This window comes from Ictidomys tridecemlineatus, chromosome 5, assembly GCF_052094955.1.
Source record: "Ictidomys tridecemlineatus isolate mIctTri1 chromosome 5, mIctTri1.hap1, whole genome shotgun sequence".
Classification (NCBI taxonomy): domain Eukaryota; kingdom Metazoa; phylum Chordata; class Mammalia; order Rodentia; family Sciuridae; genus Ictidomys; species Ictidomys tridecemlineatus.
In genome coordinates, this window is record NC_135481.1 from 28,866,332 (window position 1) to 28,883,035 (window position 16,704).

General features: G+C 40.2%; 1 protein-coding gene and 1 pseudogene across 1 annotated transcript in view; both read left to right on the forward strand.

The window, feature by feature from the left end:
- The window catches only part of Onecut1 (one cut homeobox 1), a 41,279-nt gene that overhangs the window by 14,921 nt on the left and 9,654 nt on the right, over positions 1–16,704 (forward strand). The gene's annotated exons all lie outside the window — the stretch shown is intronic.
- On the forward strand, positions 4,141–8,039 carry LOC120886306 (gamma-glutamylcyclotransferase-like; annotated as a pseudogene).

Below are 16,704 nucleotides of genomic sequence, written 5' to 3' on the forward strand. Positions count from 1 at the left end.
GTGATATAAGCATGATGCTAATGGGGTGAAGATTCTGGGTTCACTCCCTCAGATCCAGTTTTGAGATAGTTCTTCTCCTCTCAGCCAACTGCTGTCCTCCATACAGGAATCTTGAAGAATCAAGGTAAAAAGTTAATCTGAATCCATTCCTGCTGCTAGAGAAACAAAGTAATCCCCAGTAAATAGTAGATCAGGAGCCTTCTGTTTGTAACTGAGGACAATAGGAGAGGAGATATGAACACAGATCTGTTGGTGGGCAGACAAGTGTTGGCAAGTCTTGGTTTTCACAAACCCATCTTTGATAAGCATTCTAAAGACAAGATATTTTCCTAGAAAGGCCTTTCTCTAGTCTAATTATATTTTATGGTTGTCTCATAAGCCCAAAATTTTAAAAGGATATTTATATTTAAATATATGCTATATGCACATCTTTTTTTTTTTTTTTTAGAAAGTTAAACAGCACAGCTGAGTGCAGTAGCACACTCCTGTAATCTCAGTGATTCAAGAGGATCACAGTTTGAGGCCAGCCTGGGGGAGAGGGAGAAACCCTCAAAATAAAATGCAAAAAAGGCTAGGGATGTTGCTCAGTGGTAAAGCATCCCTGGGTTCAATTCCTAATATCAAAACTAAAACCAAAGCAAACAAACAAAAAAAAGTAAAACACCATAAATAGATATACAGAGAAAACTATATTTTCTCCTAATCTATTCCGTAGTTACCTAGTCCTCCTCCCCTAAAGGAAATCCATGATCAGTTTCTTTTGAATTCTTGGAAGACAGTCTATGGCTTTTCAAGTGTGTAAGCATGTGTATGTATGTGTAACCCTCTTTTAAAACAATTAAGGGCCTCTTCCTTCTCCCACATTATAACTTTCTAAGGAAAATAGTGAACAGTTCTTGCTTCCATTAATTCTTTTTAAAATTTTTTTAAATTTTTTAGTTGTTTATGGACATAATACCTTTATTTTTTATTTTTACGTGGTTCCGGGGATCGAACCCAGTGCCCCATGCATGCTAGGCAAGCGCCCCTTTAATTCTTTTGACTGAACATTTCCTCCCTAGAAATGTGTTTACAAACTCAGGAAGGTACTGCAGTCTGAATAACTGGCATAGGGTAATACCATCTAAGTGGGTTGAAAATGGAAGCCAACAGGGTGGTGCATGCCTGTAATCCCAGCTACTTGGGAGGTCAAGGCCAATGTAGTGAGGCCCTAAGCAACTTAGTGAGACCCTGTCTCTTAAATAAAAAAAATCAAAAGGGCCAGGAATGTACCACCTTGGTAAAGCACCCCTGGTACCAATCCTGGGTAACAAAAACAACAAAAAATTTGACCAATTGTTAACATTTTACTCTATTTGCTTTATGATTTTCTTTCTTTCTCATACACAGATTTTTTTTCCTCAACCATATGAGGGTAAATTACATATATCATGGCCCCTTGCCCCTAAATATTCAAGAGTGTTTTTCCTAAGAATAGGGACATTCACTTACATAGTCACTGTTGACCCAATAATATCCTTTGAGCATTGTTCTCCTAAAGTGCAGGATCCAATCTCAGCTTTAGTGATCATATTTGTTGTGCTTCTTTTATTATGAAACATTCCTACCATCGTCCTTTGTCACAATATTGACATGTTTGAAGTATACAACCTCTTGTGTTTTTTTAATTTATATATGACAGCAGAATGCATTACAATTCTTATTACACATATAGAGCACAAATTTTTATATCTCTGGTTGTATACAAAGTATACTCACACCAATTTGTGTCTTCATACATGTACCTTGGATAATAATAATCATAATAATCATCACATTCCACCATCATTTATAACCCAGTGCTCCCTCCCTTCCTCTCCAACCCCTCTGCCCTATCTAGAGTTCATCTTTTCCTCCCATGCTCTCTCTCCTTATCCCATTATGAATCAGCCTCCTTATATCAAAGAAAACACTCAGCATTTGTTTTTCGGGGGTGGATTAGCTAACTTCATTTAGCATTATCTTCTCTAACTCCATCTATTTACCTGCAAATGCCATGACTGTATTCTCTTTTATTGCTGAGGAATATCTTGTTGTGTATATATGCCACATTTTTTTGATCCATTCATCCACTGAAGGGCATCTAGGTTGGTTCCACAGTTTAGCTATTGTGAATTGTGCTGCTATAAACATTGATGTGGCTGTGTCCCTGTAGTATGATGTTTTTTAAGCCCTTTGGGTATAAACCAAGGAGAGGAATAGTTGGGTCAAATGGTGGTTCCATTCCCAATCTTCCAAGAAATCTCCATACTGCTTTCCATATTGGCTGCAACAATTTGCAGTCCCACCAGCAAAATATGAGTGTACCTTTTTCCCCACATCCTCGCCAACACTTATTGTTTGTCTTCACAACCCCTTGTTTTTAATAAATTAGTTAATGTGTTTTTCTGATGTTTCCTGGTGATTCCATTGAGCTTATGCTTTCTTATCCAGAAAGCTGCATGTATATCCTTCTCAGAGGATCACATCTGGAGGCCCCCAACTGTCTGTCCCTCACTTAACTGGTGAGTTAATTTTAATCACCTGAAGTGTTGTCTGATTTCTCCACTGTATGATCATAACACATTTTTTCCATTCCTTACAACTAATAAGCAATTTGTGGGGGAAAACTTTTAGACCATGCAAATCTCCCACTCCTTATCAAAATTTCCCATAGACTAGCATTGGTTGATTCTTGCATGAACCAATTTGTTTTCTGATGGTTCCAAAATTATTTTCCATTTCCAGCACTCCTACTTTGTTTGACAGGCAGCCCTCAGCTTTCTGCAATGAGTTGTAACAGCCTGCTTTCTCTCTCACTTATCCATTTACTGTTGTGGACTCAATGCATTTTTCCTCCCAATTGTTTATAATTCATTGTTGTACTTAAGTATTTTGGTGCTCAGCTTGTGTCAGAATTGACTGGTGGGAATCCCTTTAACCTGGCTCCTATGCCCTTGCGACATGTTCCCACTATTTTTTTTTTTTTCGGCTTTCTGGCATTAAAAAAAAAAAAAGTCTTAATCTTATCTACTCTGCCATTGGCTTGTTTTGATCAGGTATGGTATTAAAGATGGAGAAAACCTGGATGCTGAGTATGCTTCTGGCTGTTAGGGTGACTGTCTTTCCACCCTCTCAGATAAAACCATGACCAATATATACATACAATTAATATATACACAGATACAAATATACATACATAACACACTTGTGCATGTTTATGTAAACATGCTTATGTACAGATTTTTTAAAATAATGAGCCTATACAAGTACCTCCACCTCCAATTGCAATATATCCCCACAGTGAGAACCCTGATACCCAACAATCTACTTCCATCTCTCTCACACACAAACTCACATGCTCAGTCTTATAATACATCTAAGTAGTTTCAAAATTGCTTCACATGTACTCATAAAGTAATCAAACTGGTCAAACATTTTTAGATAAAATTCATTAGCAATTATTACCCCCTCCCCTCTACAATGCTCCACTTATCACTTGGTAGCTTGTTAGAAATCCTACTGGATTAGAAACTGTAGGATAGAGCCCAGTAATCTATATTTCAACAAGATCTCAAAGTGAGTCTAGGGCATGCAAAAGTTTGAGAAGCACAGATCAAAATATTAAGCATTTTTAAAATATTTTTATGGGTGCCAGCCCGGTGGATAATTAGGAGGTGACACAGGAACACTGTTTTTCCTTTCTCTGGGCCAGAAATACTCTATTTACCCAAGAGAATGCTTTCAAGTCCCATAGCTCCTTCCCCTCTGCTGTAGGCACTTGGCAAGATAAGCTCACAGCCCTGTGAGGCCCTGGGTTCAATCTCCAGCACCAAAAGCAAAAACCAAAGAAACAAAAAAAACTTCACAGTCAATAATATCTGACCCTTCTCTGGTTCTTGCCCAACTTCTGCTATCATTAGAACCACATACTCCCAGACAATTCTCATAAAATTCTGATTCCATCAGTCTCTGTTTTTGATAAGTGTATGGGATGATTCTTTTGAAAGTTTAAAAATACTGGCCTCAGGGATGTCTGCCCCAGCAGCCAGGCTAGGTTTCTGCTGGCTCCTGGCACCTCTGCTTCCTTCCCCACAGGGTGGTACAGGACTCTGGTGAGACATGGCTAACTCATGATGCAAGGGAGGAAAGTGTGGGCCAGAAGGATGAGTTTTCTGTTCTTTGCCTATGGCAGAAACCAACTGAGAGAGAGGATCCACTTCTGAAACCCCTTGGCCCTGTTCTGTTGTATGGCCCATTTGCAGGATTTTAAGCTTGACTTTGGCAATTTTATTTTCTTTTCTTTTTGTTTTTTGTCCAATGTAAATATAGAACATTTAATTGTTTAAAGGAAGGGCCAGGAATAATGCAATAGCCTTATGATAAAGTTAGAAACTAAGTTCTAGTCTATGCAAATGATGACAGGAGTAGATCAGTTCATGAGTGTAGATGTGTTCCTTGTGTCAATCCCAGAGCCAGATCAGGGGGGTGTTAAATGAATTTAAATATTTTTGTGTGTTTTGCTTTGTATTGTTTTGTTTTCTTTTTTTCATGAGAAAATCTGTTTTTATTAATCAAATGATCCTAGCTAAAGCATCAAGAAAAAACATGGCAGTCTCAAGTAATGTATACAATGTCCTCAAAGATTTTTACAGTTGGAAAACTATTGCATTTTGATATACCGAGTTATGGAAATTAAATCAAATACACAAAAGTATATTGTTTAAGTGCCCCTAGTACCAAAAAAAAGATATACATGATTGATATAACAGAATTATGACTCCACCAGTTTTTTTCATGGCAAAACAATCAATATTATTGCAGTATATATTATAGACAGCTCCATTAAACTTTTCCTACTTTTGTAGGATATTTGGGCCCTTCACATTTCTCTTACTTTTATTTTTTTTAATTTTTATTGTTGGTTGTTCAAAACATTATATAGTTCTTGACATATCATATTTCACACTTTGATTCAAGTGGGTTATGAACTTCCATTTTTACCCCGTATACGGATTGCAGAATCACATCGGTTACACATCCACTGTTTTACATATTGCCATACTAGTGTCTGTTGTATTCTGCTGCCTTTCCTATCCTCTACTATTCCCCCTCCCCTCCCCTCCCATCTTCTCTCTCTACCCCATCTACTGTAATTCATTTCTCCCCCTTGTTTTTTTTTCCCTTTCCCCTCACTTCCTCTTGTATGTAATTTTGTATAACCCTGAGGGTCTCCTTCCATTTCCATGCAATTTCCCTTCTCTCTCCCTTTCCCTCCCACCTCTCAACCCTGTTTAATATTAATCTTCTTCTCATGCTCTTCCTCCCTACTCTGTTCTTAGTTACTCTCCTTATATCAAAGAAGACATTTGGCATTTGTTTTTTAGGGATTGGCTAGCTTCACTTAGCATAATCTGCTCTAATGGACTTTGGCAATTTTCAAGGCAAAATAAGTCAAAGGTGGCAGGGAGGTATAGCTACCATTTTTCAAAGTCCTGGCAATGAAGTTTGGGGAAGAGTATGGAAAATTAACAAAAGAAATTTAATTTTTTTGAATGAGCAAGAAGGAATTAAAAGTGGAATACATGTTGTAATAGAAGTTAAAAGCTTCAACTTCAAAAGGAAAAGAAAGAAACTATCAAAGCTACCTGATGACAAATTATGAGCATGCTCCCTCATCCCCATTGGAGTATACTGGGGTATCAGGAGAAGTTAAAAGCAATAGAACTGAAGATTATAAAGGAAAGGTCTCAGAAGAAATCGAAGACATTATCAAGGGGGAATTAAAGCTCTTTAGAGTATAACAGAATGTGTCTAAGAATATTCTATGTACTAATGTAAAATATTTTTAACATTTAAGAACAGGGATCTGGGCTATCTCCATGTTTGATCTATTTTCAATAGGTTCTGAAGGGGTCCCTTACTTGTTGATTCCATATTTCAGACTATCAAAAGAAACTGGGTTAAGGTTTAGACAATTAAAAGGGGGCTGTGAGGTCCAGGAATGACAAGTGGATGTGGGTACTCCTGTAGAAAAGCTGTTTTCTTAAGGTGATCTTAAGTGTCCTCTTGCTCTGAGACAATAATAGATTTGCAGTCTGCTTGATGATGGTGCTTGTGAATTGCTCTGCTTGGTCTGGGTTTTTTTATTTTGTTTTGTTTTAAATCAGTTTAATAAGAATAAGCAAACAACTGAAACAGTTGATAATAAATATTTGAAAATTGGAAAAAAAAATATTGGCCTCAAAGCAAGTGGTTCCATTACTTGGGAAGCTTATTTTAAATGTTCATTTGTAAATCACACTCTCAAAGAATCCAGTTCATTAGGTATAGGATAAGGTTCCCAAATATGCATTTTGAACAAGCCACCCCTTCTTGCTCCTGCTTCTAGGTAATGTGATGTATCTGGACCATACCTTGATTAGAGTTTACAGTCTGGATTCTAGGCCCTTGTTCCCCAGCACATAGAGCCCTGGACCAGCAGCTGGGTGTCACCTAGTCCAGGTTAGACACTCAGAATCTCTGGCCCCATCCTGAGCTATTAAGTCAGAATTTCACCTTAACAAGATGTTCATGTGATTCAAGTTTGAGAAGCATTGATTTAGAGTAATGGTTCTCAGCTAGAATTGCATAGAGAACTTTCAAAAACCCCAGGTTTAGACCTCTGGTAGACTAAATAGATCAATCTCTCTGGAGATGAGTCCCAAGCACCAGTGTTCATAGTGTTTCTTAGATGGTTCTCGTTCATAGCCAAGACTAAGAACTTCTCAGGATACCTCCAGACTCCCACTGCAGAATCTAGGCTAGCCCTGAAGCCCAGGAGAAAAGAATGATATCTTCAACCAGGGATCCAGAGCACTAGTAGTCAGAGGTTCAAAGAGCAAAATGTCCAATGACTTTGCAGTATATCATTTCACCTTCTTTATAAAACATTCTCTTTCTTTGGTGGTACTGGGGATTGAATCTAGGGGCTCTCTACCACTAAAGCTACATTCTCAGCCCTTTTAATGTTTTGAGAGAGGGTCTATGTTGCCCAGGATAGCCTCAAACTTTTGATCTTTCTGCCTGAGCCTCGATAGTTGATGGAATTATAGATGTGTGTCACTGCACCTGACTACAAAGCATTCTTCATTTGAGTCTTTCATCCCTTGGATTTGAATTTCTTCAAGACTAACCCCTTAAGATCATCTCATTAATATGTTATTATGATTTCTACTGCACAGACTCTGTGGATACATGCTGTCATCCATAAATCTAATCCTTTTCTCCTCTATATTAAACTAAGGCATATGAACCAATCACTACCCATTTTAGTAAGGAAGACAACAGGCAGGGAACCTAAGCCTTCTGGTGCTCCATGCTTGATCTTGGCCTTGATTACATGGGTAACTTTTTGTATAGAAAAAAGAAATGACATTCTGAGTGCAGGGAACAGCTTGAACAAAGAACTAAAAGTATGAAGTGCATCGAATGTTTAGGAATGACTTCTGAGCGTTGAACAGGAGTGATGGGTAGCAGATGGACAAGTAATGGGGAGTGAGATGGGTAAGGTTGTTGAGGTAAGAGTGTCAAGGTCCTTGAATAGAGCAGTAATAGAGCTTTCTTCTGGGGCTTTTGGGAGGCCCATGAGAAACTTATTGTATAATACATGATATTGGCAGCTTAGCATTTGCAATTTGATTCTAGAGACAAATTCCAGAACTGCAAACAAGGCAAACTTCACTAATTTGAAATTAATTGTGGAAAATATCTGATACCTTAGTGAAAAGTAAAGTTGTAGAGTATTTTCATTTATTTACTATGTATGTATGTATGTATATATGTATGTATTTGGTACTGGGGATTGAATTCAGGGGCACTTGACCTCTGAGCCACATCCCCAGCCCTATTTCATATTTTATTTAGAAACAGAGTCTCCCTGAGTTGCTTAGCACCTCACTTTTTGCTGAAGCTAACTTTGAATTCACGATCCTCCTGTCTCAGCCTCCCGAGCCACTAGGATTACAGGCATGCACCACCACACCTGGTTAGTAGATTATTTTTAAAGGAATACTATTTTATGACTTTCAGTTGCTACAAAGATTATAAAGTAATATGTGCAGCTATTAATTATAGAAGTGGAACCAATATACTTTAATTCACAATAGGCCTATATGAGATAAAAATGCATGATAAGCATGTAATTTGTCAAGCATGTAATTTGTCCATTTTGGTTGTTTTGTCATATAAGCATTATAACTAGGAGATCCATATTATATATTTCCAATTATTGGGTTCCAAACTACTGAGGGCCTTTTTAAAAATAAGGAACACTGATGTATCAAAACTATAGTGGGGGGCTAAGGTTGTGGCTCAGTGGTAGAATGCTTGTATAGTACCCATGAGGCACTGGGTTCAATCCTTAGCACCACATAAAAAGAAATAAATTAAATAGAGGTTAAAAAAATTCTAGTGGGTCAGGCATTAACAGAAGTTTAGAAATTTAAATGGACACAGTGGCATATGCCTGTAATTCCAGCGACTCAGGAGACTGAGGCAGGAGGATTGATCAGTTTGAGGCAAGCCTCAGAAACTCAGCGAGGCCCTCTGTAATGCAGTGAGACCATGTCTCAAAATAAAATAGAAACAAAGGCCTGGGTGATGTAGCTCAGTGGTAGAGCACCCCTAGGTTCAGTCCCAGCACCAAAACTAAACAAATAAATAAAATCTTAAAATATTTTTAAATTTCTTAAATAAAGGAGGGAGGAGAAGTTTTGGAATTTAGATATCAAAATTCATCTTTTTAATCTAAAAATCAAAATTCTTGAGCCAAACTTTCGGAAAAGAACAATACTCCTCTTTGCTGCCAACTAAACAATCAGGTACAAGGCCCTGCCCTCTCTTCCCACCAGCAGCTATGAAGCTACAATAGAGAGAGAGCACTTTGGCAGGAAGGTTCAGGTCAGTAGGTGTCTCTTCCTGCCAAGTGTAGAAATCCTGGAGCCTATGTTCAGGAAAGGTGTGTTTTGGGGCTAAAATAGCCAGCAAGAGAACAAGGCCAGTGTATTTGGGATGTGAAATACATTCACTCAACAGGGATTCCCAGCCTGTGCAAGCAGGAAAACAGAACAAATGAGGAAAGACAGTTTGGTGGGAGAAATGAGCTAAGATACCCTAGAATCACACAAAAAGGGCCCTGTGTTCTCTGCTTTCCCCAGTCTGTGCCTGAGGGCTCACTGGAGCCACACCTCCTGGTCCCCTCTAGTAATATCACTGGTTCCTATATTGAGTCAAACCTCAGCTCCACCAAGATCACTGGGGTGACCTTGGCCCAGGCCCTCACCCTCACTGAGCCTCAGGCTGCTCATTTGTCAATTAGAGATAATGATCGTTATTATGAGGCCATGCATGGCCTTTCACATATGGGGCTTAGCACAGGGGTGTGGGGGGGGTCCTATTCCACCCCTCTGGGCTGTCTGCCTTTTATACACAGTCCAGGGCCCCCCCCTCTCCTGGGCTACGACTGAGCTTTACCTATAGAAGAAAGATGAATCAAAGTGTTTTATACATTGACTCTGGAAGGACTTCAGGCAGCTAACATGGGATGGCAGGTGCCTGTCCTGGATAGAACTTTTCAAAAAGCAAAAGGGCTTTTTTAAAAATAAGGAAAGGGGCAGGGTAGTGGTGGGAAGTTTGGATGACCATTCCCACCTGAATGGATGGAGCAGACTTACCTCTGTTGACTTTAGCCAAAGCCCTCTATGCCCCATTGTTCTTCTTCCACACTGAGTCAGCTGATCTATGCTCTCCAGCCCGCTCCTGACTCAGGTCCCTCTCCCCGGCCAGCATGGAGGTGCTGCCCACTATGTTGCCCAAACTGCCTCCATCTCAACTTCCATCCAGACTACTTCATTGAATGGGTAAAGTGCAGACATTTCAGTCACAGGTCTGGCTGACAACTGGCCTGCTGCCTGGCCAACAGTTCACTCGGGATTCCCTGGGCTCTACTTCATATGTACCTGCCATCTCACCATCCTGGGAAGGTTCTCAAGATGTGTCCACTATACTCACCTCAATGCCCAGGGCACAGTGAAGTTGAAGGCCCATGTCCCCCACTCATCAGCTTTGTTCCCACAGGCAAGTCACCTGACCCCTCCAATAGTCTTTTATCTACAAAAAAGGGAATACCCATTTTATACCTCACCTGAGTTTTGTAGAGTCACACATGAAGTTTTTTTGGAGGTGTTTTAGCACTGAAAAACAAAATACAGTGTGAGTTATGATGATAATTCTTTGCTGGGAAAATCTGCTGAGTGTTTGTATTAGGCTTTTCATGTGCATGTCCAGAAGTTTCCATAGTTGTTCTAGCTACCCCCACGTTCACAGACACATAGCCAACGTAGCTTGTGTCCAGCAGAGTGTGTTGGCTCCACCTCCCTATGCTGGACATCAGTTTCCAGACAATCTGTGCAGAAGTTTTCTTCCCACGCAAAGGCTGTCCTTGGCCATATCAGTGAGAACTCGCTAGTGTGGCCTTTCAAACCACATGTTATGCCGCACCCTGCAGTTTGCCACTTAAAACCTGCCTTGTTCCTAAAACAGTTGGAAGTTCTGCTTGTAAATATGTACACAGCACAGCAAAAGAACTCCAGGCAAGGCAGATAACATTCTGACCCAGAATGCCTGGAGGCTGAACTATAATCCTGAGGCTGTTCCAGTCAATAGCCCAACTCTTTAATCTCCACAGTGTGGGTGGGTACCAGCCTGGAAGACGTGCTCAGGCGAAGCTACAGTCACTTCCATCATTTCTCCGTAGGAGTCTCTCCCCACCCTGGTCTGGTTTAATGAAATCTGTTGCATACTTGCTCGTCCACCTGTGTTGTCTCCTGGAGTTTACTTTGAGAAACATCTGTGGCCCATAAGAGAGGGTCTTTGGGGGCTCACTGAACATCAACACCAACCAGCTATTGTCCTTGAAACAGGCCAGAAGGGACTCTTTCCCAGTGGCAGTCGGCTGAGGGATGAGGGCTCACCTCCTGTGCCTGCCCAGCTACTACTTTGTTTTGCTTCTCAGTGCTGGGGATTGAACCCAGGGGTGCTCTACCACTGAGCTGTAACCCCAGACCCCACCCACCCCCCACACACACTTTTTGAGATAGGGACTCCCCCTAAGGCCGACCTTGAACTTGTCATCCTCCTCCCTCTGAGGAATGCAGCTCAGTCACTGGGTTTAATCCCGAGTACTTAAAAAAAAAAGAATATCTCCATTGTCTGAACATGTAACAATGAATCCCACAAATGATTTCCACTATTATGTATGATAATAATGCACCAATGAAAAATATAAAAAAAGACTATAAAGAAAATAATTTAAAAAATAACTCCATTTATGAATTTCAGTTTTCTAATCTTACAAGACCTGATGATTGTTCACTAGGCACACGACCTCATTTCTTTCCTATCTCTCCTGAAGGTACTTTTCCAAAAGCCTTTCTCATCTTCATCTGTTCCACCTCAGCCTTATCTCTGCCTTCCAGGAGTAAGATTGAGGAAGTGGTACACGAACAGTCTGCCAAAAGACAAGACATGGACCAGAGGAGTTGTCCAGTTGTCCCTCGAGAGAATAGTGCAAACCTCACACTTCTCAGGGTGTCCAATGATTACTCAGAAACCAACAGTAATCAGGGTCCACACTGTCTGCCGCTTCCCCTGAATTGGTGCTGAAGGTTGTAGACATGCATCAAGTCATGTAGATGGTTATTTAGTCCAGTCCTTTATTATTATTATTATTATTATTATTATTATTATTATTATTATTATTATTAAGAAACCTGAAGCCAGCTTGACTCAAGGATTTAACCCAATCATTTGACTAATTAGCCACAGAGCCAGGAGCAGAACCCAAATCCTCAGACAACTAGATCAAGACTTTCCCATGATGCCCCCCTCCCTATGGACTGGGAGCACAGAGTGACATACACCTGATTATACCTGCCCCCCCTCATCTGTATGAAGCAGCCAACAGGACAAATATACTAAGACTATCAGGAAGCATGTTAAATTGTTCTACGATTTTAATGCAAAAGTAGAAACTCAGTAAAAATAACTAGTCCAACCATAGGTTGTGTAATGACTCAAGTCCTAGGAGGACAAAGGCTTAACTGGACTCTATGGCAGTTGTTATTACTTTATTGTCTAAAGTTCATCAGATTGAAGCAACTGTAGGTCTGTGAGTTTATGTTTTGCCACCTTTGTTCAGATGAACATGGGTTTGGATTATTTACAGTACCAGGTGATTGCAAAATAGTTACTCTTTGAGACATCATGAAGGATGGGCATGATACAATGAAAAGTCAACATAGAAGCTGTATGTTGCAAAAGAGAGAAAGGTTACCTTGGACATTGTTTAACTGAGGTAATAGATTTTGGAAAACAAGAGACAAGAGCTTTAGAACCCACAAGGGTCCTAGAATACTGCCTGCTTATTTAAAGATATCTGCAGAAAAAGAGATTGAAGGGTTTCTACAAGTTCATACCAAAGGTTAGAGTCAGATCAAAGACTCACGCCTGATGTGTAAGTCCGGTATTCATATTGTATTTTGACAAAAGAAGGAAGAAGAATCTACAGTACTCCTTAAGAGTTAGTGGTTTTAATCCCTCCAACATGTATTATCTTACTTAGTGCTTATTACCATCCTGAGAAGTATAAGAAAGCTATTGTCCTTCATTTTGCAACTGGGGACATTAAACTCAAAGAAGATGAGGGAATTGCCCAAGATCACACCTTTTTTTTATATACTAGGGATTGAATTCAGGGCCTCCTGAGTCTCGGGGATTATAGGAAGGCACCACTACACCCAACAAAAACTTATTATTATTTTTTTTTTGGTGGTGCTGGGGATTGAATCCAGGTAAACCCAGGACTTTGAGTATGTTAGGCAAGTGCCCTACCACTAAACCATATCCTCAGCCCCCAAGATCATGCTTCTATTAGTGGCCTCAGAGCTGGCTACTATGCCTTCTGAATCCAGGTTCATCTAAGAAGTTGTATTATAAACCCATCTCGCCTTGCCATTCCTATTCCTGGCCACACATCTGTGCTCAGATATCCCTAACAAATTCTTGAACTGTCAACACTTTAGATGTTGTAAGGGACTTTATGGAATTACATAAGGAAAATGGATATAAGTTGAAGTACATATGCTTAGCTAAAACTATTATGAAATTACAGAGCTTCCCTTTGCCTTTTGTACTTTATAAATATGAAAGCATTCAGATAAAAAATGCTTGACTGGTCTGATTCTGGAATGTTATTACATACCATATTATGAAGTATGTCCTAAGATAAGGGCCTCTTAAACTCCAGGTTGTAAGGAACTAATTGTTTGTTGGTTTGTTTTCTAATTTTCATCTGTCCCAGACCAGTAGTTCTGACAATACAATAAAAATGTATTAGTAGAAAAATAACCACTTGAATGTTGCACAGTGTCAAGCTTCCGTAAACATTTCTAACTATTCTCCATTTTCTGCAACAATCTTGTTGTAGGTTAGTTTGCAGACCAGCATGATCTGCCCATCATACTTTGAGAAACACTCTTCAAAGGAATGCTATTTCTGAGAGAAATGCCCTGAAAAAAAAGTTCCTGGATTATTAGGGGGAACCCATATGATAGAAAATGTTGGTGTACAACACTTCCATATCAAGGGCTCTGAGAAGTCCTGCATTAAAGAAGCTTGTGTAATCATTAACTGATTTGACCTCATAACTCATTGTTCACAGAGTACCTTTTAACATCCTGAAGATTCATCCCCCAAACATAACTGCATCCATTTCTTGAAATACACTTGGTTCTGCCTTGCCTATTATGGGCAGAACAAGTCCCCAGGCATGCCTGAAATAGAAGCCTCTGTCCTTGCCCATGTCCTCATGCTCTTTTTTAAATTTTTTTTTCTTTGTCACCTTTTACTTCTGTTGTGCACATTCTTTGACTTTTACCATCTTCCAGGTCTACTTCATCCTGCTTCATGGCACTTGCAATTGGCAGCCTTACACATAGAGATCAAAAATCACCTGACTGTCTGAGACAGCTTCCACTACAATTGGCCACTGAATCTGTCAAATATACCTGCTTGCCCACCTTCATGGAGGTGATTCATGATGGATCTTCTTCATCTTCAGTACTACCTTTCACAGTAAATCCAGTTCTATGATAAATATTTCTCTCTTTTTAATGGAAACTATATATCCATACAGAAAACACTACTGCCACCTAAAATACTTGCATTGCTATTCCCCCAGCATCAGCGCTTGTTCTTTCCCACTCTCACTTTACTCTTTATATCTCCACCCTGCACATGTGTGTAGACCCTCCAACCTCCATTTGATGGCTTTCTCCCTTATGATGGATAATCTCTACCCCAAAATGCATTCTTCAAACATTCCAAAGCATGACTGCCATTCATATGCTCTCAAAGGTTCGAACAGTTACAGTCCTGTGAAAGCTTCTAGAAGTATGACTTTATTTCTATAGGTTGTTGTTCTTCCTCACCTCCTCTGGTCACAGGGAATCCTCAACAAGGTTTAGTCTATTCTCCACTCTACTGCTATCTCTGCCTTCTCTCCAACTTCTGCAGAGTTCTCTCCAGATATAACTGCATCCATTTATTCATTGACACAACCCCCAATCCCCACATGGGCTGTAGGTTTCTCTTCTACCTGCACTATTTAGGATGGCCTGGAAACTGAAAACTAGTCAGCCAGGTCCCTGCTCCAACAAAATCTTGCTTTCCAGGTGAGTGGTGGTGGTCAAGGCATTGTAGTAGCTACAGTGCTTGAGATCTTAGGACAGGAACTTCCAAACTGAGTCCCCCCAGCCTTAGTACCACATAATACATTAGTCAATGTTCTCTGAAAAATATATGTGTGTGTGTGTGTGTGCACACGCTTTAACACACATTATGAATTTTGAGGAAGAGGCTGTATTTAACAGTTTTAATAGTTTTCTCTGAATTTCTTGATCTGCAAACCATCTTTTCACAGAACCTTTGCTAGAGACCCAATCATTCCTCTGATGCTATTTGGGAAATGCTGGCTCCAGGGTAACCTTAGCCCCCTCAATCCTGCTAAGCACTGAGACCAGACTGGAGTCCTTTAAAAGTACATCTGGTTAGGTAGAAAACGGATCTATGTGATTTCCCTTAGCTCTTCCTTTTGAATGATAGATAAGTTCAGGCTTCAACCAACACTGTTATTTACTTTTCCATAGGTGCATGTTGTGTAATTTATCATCTAGAGCCCTAATGACGTCCAAGTCTATATTTCTAGCCCAGACTTCTCCCCTGAGCTCCAAACCCCATCCATCCTACTGTCTGCTGGATGACCACCTATTGAAGATCTTTAACAGAATGTCCTGCAAGCACTTCCAGTACATTTCATCCGATATAGAAGTAATTTCTGCCCTCATAAAACACATCTCTGCATTCCCAAAGGTCCCTATACTTCCCTCCAACCAGATACGGGGAGATGTTCTAAACTCTACCATCACAGCCAAGTTATTATTCCTCTCAATTCTATCTCCTAAGAAGGGCTTCTCTGTCCTCAACTGCCATTGTCTAATTTGGGGTACTCGTTATTGCAGTTTTCTGTCTTCTATCTTAGGTCGGGCTTTCTGGGAAGCAAACTTTAAGTTTCTGAGATTTCCGTGGGAAGGTTGTTGGAGAGTGCATGCGAGAGAGATTAATACCTTTGTGAGGAGTGGAGAAAGTAAGTTGAACTGCACTGTAGTTGCAAGAATAACTTCAACCAATCCTCCAGGGTGCTCTGGAACTGTATGACCCTTACGACTTATCCAAACTTGATGTAAGGGATTGAGGTGAGGGGACCTTAAAGTAACAAATTCCACTCTCCTTGACCACCACCACTCTCCCTGCCATCTCCTACTGCTCCCACCTGCCACTGGATGTGAGAAGCACCCATCTCAACCCAGGGATCTCAGCTGAGATCTCAGCTGAGAGTCACCAGCCTTCAAAGGAAGCAGAGTAGAGTAGGACATCATTCACCACAAAGTCTTGCTGCTTTCCAGGTTGTCCCCCACAACACCACCAGAAGGGTTTTCTGATCCCAAACTTAATCATATTACCTCCTTTCAGTAACTCCTCCTTCCCCACAAGATGATTCAAATATGATCTGTCTGATGGAAGTTTATCTCCCTTGGCTCTTCCCCTCACATGCACACTTCAGCCACAAATACCATGATGGTGCTCTATCTCAGTCCCTTACCAGTGCTGCTCCTCAGCTGGGAAGGATACCCATTTCTCTTACCAGCAGACAACCATTTAGCCTTTAGGGCTCATCTTAGTAACTTCTCTGAAATGCCTTTCTTATTAACCTCAAAGAGAGGTAATAATATGCTTGCAATTATTTGCTTACATGACCACTAGACAGATCTTCTTATGAGCTGAGCCTGGATTATATTCATAGAGTGTGGATGAATGAATTAGTCAGCCATGGTCATCATGTACCAGTCTCCTCCTACTGGGGTTAACTCAAACTAACTCGAGTTGACTTTAATCTACTCATTTTTTTTTCAAGGACTTAATTTGGTTGCTCCTTGAAAGCTGCAGGCCCCAGAAGGAAGAACTCTATTTAGGGAATCTTACTTCTGAAGCTCTTTCTCTAGTATTTACTAATGATTGGACCAATGGTCT